This window comes from Bison bison, unplaced genomic scaffold (genome assembly GCF_000754665.1).
Source record: "Bison bison bison isolate TAMUID 2011002044 unplaced genomic scaffold, Bison_UMD1.0 scf7180017864321, whole genome shotgun sequence".
Classification (NCBI taxonomy): domain Eukaryota; kingdom Metazoa; phylum Chordata; class Mammalia; order Artiodactyla; family Bovidae; genus Bison; species Bison bison.
The window spans coordinates 1,025,386-1,030,632 of NW_011494893.1; the positions used below are offsets into that span (position 1 = coordinate 1,025,386).

Sequence of the window (5,247 nt, forward strand, 5' to 3'; positions counted from 1 at the left end):
GCCTAGAGGCGGGTGGGGCAGGGATTCGTGTATATTCCTACATGTATACAGTTCATGTGCATATGTATTTATATAAATAAATGATTTGCATTGCTGCACGGCAGAAACCAACACAACATTGTAAAGCAATGATCCTCCAATTAAAAAGATGATTGCAATCAAACAATATCACCGCAAAACAAAAAAATTACAATGAAATTCTGTACCTTTTTTTCAGTTAAAAAAAGTCGATCCATAGAATGGGCTACTACTCAACAATAAAGAAAACATGGCAACCGCAGGGCTGACTCCCAAATGCAAATGAGAAGTGAGAGCAGCCAGACTCCAAAGGCTACGGAATCACAGTCACACGCTTTTCTGTAAAAGGGGAAACTTTGGGGCAGAAAACTCACTGATTCCGAGGGGTAAGAAAGGAGAGGAGAGGTGGGCAACTGACTACAGAGGAACGGGGGGGCCTTACGGGGTGTGAAAGTGTTAGTTGCTCAGTCGTGTCTGACTCTGTGCGACCCCATGGACTGCAGCCCGCCAGGCTCCTCTGTCCATGGGATTCTCCAGGCAAGAACACTGGAGCAGGTTGCCATGCCCTCCTCCAGGGGATCTTCCCCACCTAGGGATCAAACCTGGGTCTCCAGCATTGCAGGCAGGTTCTTTACCATCTGAGCCACCTGGGATGCAGGTTACTCTAACCCTGATTGTGGCGGCGGCCACAGGGCTGCATGCAGTTATGGATGCCCCAGATGCACACACCGCAAAGCGTGAGCCTCACTGTGTGCGCGCGACACAGTGAGCCTGGCTCGAAACCAAGGGGCTGACGTTTCTCCCTAATACACGGACAGCACCCCCAAAACAGAAGAAAAGAGTTTAAGGTCACAAGTTGTCACACATGGAGTGGAGTGTGGCCCACAGGTTTGGGATTTTAGGAACTTAGTTTAGAAGGTAAAAGCCTACGTTGTTTAGAGGCTTCAGCATGTCAAGTTCCCCAGCTTGCTGACTCACACACGAGCAGACGCTGCTGGGAAGGAGGCGAGGACCCGAGCAGCCCTGCTGCACTGCAGCCTCGGCCTGGGCTCCCCGCGCTTCTCGTCTGGTGCCTCCGCTCCGCCAGCTGCTGGCCAGCGGGCAGCATCTCAGCCAGAGCCCACCGCAGGGGCAGGAAACATCAGGCCTGCCCGCTCAGGAGTGTAATTTACAGAAACAAGCTCTGCCTTCCAGTGAGCGCCCTGCGGAGCTGTGTAAGGGTCTGGGGGCTGCTTTGGGCCAGGTCCCTAGAGAAAAGCTTGGTGAGTCACCTCGGCAGGCACGATGCCCACAGGATGGAGGGACTCTCAGGCCGTGAAGGACAGGGCTGGGCCGACAGCTCCCAAGCTCTGGGCTGACAACATGCATTCCAGGAGGAGAGTGTGTGAGCCCAGTGTCCGGGAAGGGGCTGGATGTATTTAAGACAACAGAGTCTGCGTGATGGACAGGAGCACGGGGAGTCCAGGGCTCCCAGAGCTGGAGGTGAACCCGGGGCTGCTGTCCGCCCCACACCTGAGCTAGCTGTTGCCACTGTTCCCAACTCAGGTAAACAGTGAAGTCAGACTCTTTCTTATAAAATGTTGTTTTGATCTTTGGAAGAATATAGCTGATTTCTATTTCCTCTACTGAACAACAGCCTTTCAAATGTGAAACTGTAGCTTTCAAGTTTCTACATTAGACCAAAGCATACTGAAAAGCATACCAAAGCATAGACCAAACTACTGAAGCAGTTTCTACGAAATGTTTAAAACTGCCGACTAAATGATGTTAACTCCTTGACCTCAGTCACCAAGAGCATTGCTCTGTCTGTCCCTCTCTGGTGGCCAACGAGTTAGCCTTGGGTCACCAGAAGCCCTGGGAGCTGAAAGGGTGGATAATCTCAAAAGACAGATGTCAGCAGGCTCTGATCGCTGCCCGGGCAATGGTATGGGGGTGGCCATCAGGGGTCCAGTTTCCCCAGAGCCAGTGGAGTGAGCAGCCTGGTGCTGTCCCCCAGGGGACCAGTGGACTCTGCCCCGTGAGAAGGGCAGCCCCCGGGGCTGGATGCCAGCGCTGCCCGGCTGATTCACAGCCTCTGATTTCAGGGCACAGAGCAGAAACGTCCGTGGCTGAAGGTCATCTCTGTAATCTCTCTGCTCGAAAAGTGAAAAGACTGGGAGGCACCCAAGGCCACGGGGAAGCTGTTGCAGCCCTTTCCTAGCAAACGCACTCCCTTCCCACCGCAGAGGGTCCAGGTGCTCATAAACACGCCTGGTCCTACCCAGCTTTTCTTCTGAAAAGGTTCATCCAGATGACAAAGTCAAAATACATCCTATCACTAGACTGACATTTAATTTTGCTAAAATTCCAACTGAAAAGCAGCTATTATGGGCTGTGTTTAGGCACAGAGACATTGCACAAACCTTAAAATAATGAAAGAGGCTCAGGGAGGACATGTACATCAACCAGTCTCCCAGCTTCTACGCCTGAGTTACTTTAAACCCTGGACTATTTGAGTAGGATTTACAGAAAATAACTCGAACAGGAAGGGAGACGATGATGAAAGAACAGATACTTTCTGCACTAGAATTCCTCATTCTTCACAAATCAGACCAATAAAAATAATGTTTTGTTTGATGAGCTAAGCTCATTTATTTATTTTAGAGGCTGTGGGTGATCCAGTGGTATTGAAAGAGGAATAAAATTATTTTGTTTAATATTTCAAACAGAAATAGTGGTTCTTCCTTTACATAAACAGGCCTTGGACAGGAGACAACGGCAAGGACAAGAAGACAAGGGCTCCTGCTGGCACGGCGTAGGGCAGCTGGGGGCGGTGCCGGCGAGCCGGTCCCCACGCCCAGGCTGCGTCAGGTGCAGCCCACGGCGCAGCCAGCGGGGAGGAGACCCGGCCGAGCGTTCCGAGCGTGCACCTCGGAAAAGTTCTCTGCCTTAGCCAGAACAAGGTCAACAGCATTAAAACTGCTCATAAGAGAAGTCTACGATTTATGCATTCCCACAACTTGGCAAAGCTCATGCCAGTCTGTCTCAGCCGAGGACTCTTGCCCAGCTGTGCCCAGTAAGCCTCATGGAAAACATCTAACGCTTTATTCATGTAACATTTTCCTTGGTTAAAAAAAAAAAAGCTGTGGATTTATTATTTGGTGCTATTGAGGTATTCTTCTTTATGCTAAAATGGTGGCATATGTGAGAAGCTAATGAGGAGGAGGAATCATTTCCACGCGCAACAACGGTGATGTTGTTAAGACCAGTCTTTCCAAGCAGGAGTCTCTCTTCCAAATATAAAACCCGCGTCGATTTACACCAAACCCCGAGTGAACATCCCTAAACAAAAGAACTTAAATAGTGAAGTTACAGATCATTTATTAGACGTAGTGACTGCTCAGAAGCTAGACTACGTGCGTTTTCTACTTGTGAACACGTAAGGAACGATGCTTCTATTTTCACTCTGCGGAACAGGAAAAGAAATTTCTTAGGGAATGTGATTTTAGACATTAAACTCTAGAGCGTCTGCCTGTCCTCTGCTGCCTCAGTGGGCTCTGTCACCTGATGTGCGATGTGGTGGCAGAGCCGTCGACGGGGGCTGGGGCCGGAGGACTTATCCATGAACTCTGACTGGGGCTCACATGCACAAGCGCTGGGTTTTCTGAACACGCAGAGGAAATCTCGCCATAGGAAAGCCTCTACCAAGTCGAAGAGAAAATGTTTTCGGGCTTTACCTTAGAGGATATATTTTTCCTGTTTGCTTTAGTACGTTTTTGTGAGCAGGGCAAGTGGACTGGAAACAGTGCCCACAAGCGCTTGGCTGTAAACCCTGAAGTGTTATGTAATGTGTGTGCACACAGCAGTCCCTCACAGCAAAGTGTGTGTGTGTGTGTGTGTGTGTGTGTGTGTGTGTGAGTGTTTTCCAGGGTAAACAGGGGAGGGCGGGGAAGCCTCCTGGTGATTTTACTCAACACCTCTAAATTCACATGAAGTATCTGGGTAGCTTTTTTTTTTTTTTTTTAAACTTTTACGTAGCACGAGAATGGGCTATTTTATTATTGGTGATTTAAAGATTCTGACACCTCCTAAAAGGTTTTTAAAAAAATATTATAAATTAAAATCACTCTTAGAGATTTAGACATGCTCATGTTTGCTTCAGCTGCTGAATGTGTGTCTTAACAGTGCGGAAGTCTGCCGGTCCGCGAGCCCCTCCACCTCTGGTGTCATTGTACGATGTACGCTCATCAATACAACGCAAATGCGTCACATACACGTCCCTCCCTCCACATCTGCGCCTTGTACCAGCATCACGAATCAACCTTTACAGTTATGACAAATAGAAAAAATTTTTTTTCTAGTGTATAGCCTTAAAAAGACATTGACCAATTTCAAGCAAATCAGCCAATAAACCAACAGGAAGAAAGTGGTCATTTTTGATGGATAAGATTAAACTGTCTAAGAAGAGAGGGAGGTCAGAACATTTTATTTATAAAAAAGAAATTTAAGTCACTTTTTACAAAAATAAGAAATACGTTCCCTACTTTTATTATTGGTTCAAAAACAATTCTAAGAAGATAAAATATATAGATATTAAAGAGTTATTTAGAGAACTTTTATTACTTACGGGTTTTAACACAGGAATAGCACTTTGACGAACCTTTCAGAGCAAGGCCTTAGGAAACGTACCTAACTTCTGGATTAGGAAAACAGACAGAGGATTTCAAGAGCATGTATCTTTATGTAATGTAGGTCCTAACAGTGTTTTAAAAAACAGAAGCATAAATGTAAGTGACCATGACAAAGGAAAAAACCAGTGAATAAAATAGCCCTTCACTCAGATGGGAAATAAGTCATTAATTTTTACTGTAAATAAGAACACGTGATATCAGAGAGCCCGTGAAAACCATGAAGCAGTGGCTTCACCTCCAGCGACATGGACTCTTCTCCTCACACTGGGGGTGTCGGCGCGGGGCCGGAGATGGGAACCCCGTCCCGGCCTCCTCCGTTCGGGAGTGTTTACTGCGCGTGCAAAGGCAGACCCGCTGGTGATGAACTCAGGATAAAACGGGGAATGTGAACCCTGACCTTCTTAGCACCACTCAAAAATCAGAACCAGGCCCTCGGCTCACCACCCCACGGCCTTCAGCTCGAAACTCGAAACCTGACCCCTCGTCCACCAAGTAGAAAGGATGCTTGTCAAAGTCCAGCCAAGCGGCAAGGGCAACATTGCTGCCCCCCACTCTGTTG

At 47.8% G+C, this 5,247-nt stretch overlaps 1 protein-coding gene across 1 annotated transcript in view; it reads right to left on the reverse strand.

Annotated features, from left to right (window-relative positions):
- The window catches only part of GMDS (GDP-mannose 4,6-dehydratase), a 353,504-nt gene that overhangs the window by 172,746 nt on the left and 175,511 nt on the right, over positions 1-5,247 (reverse strand). The window lies entirely within an intron of this gene.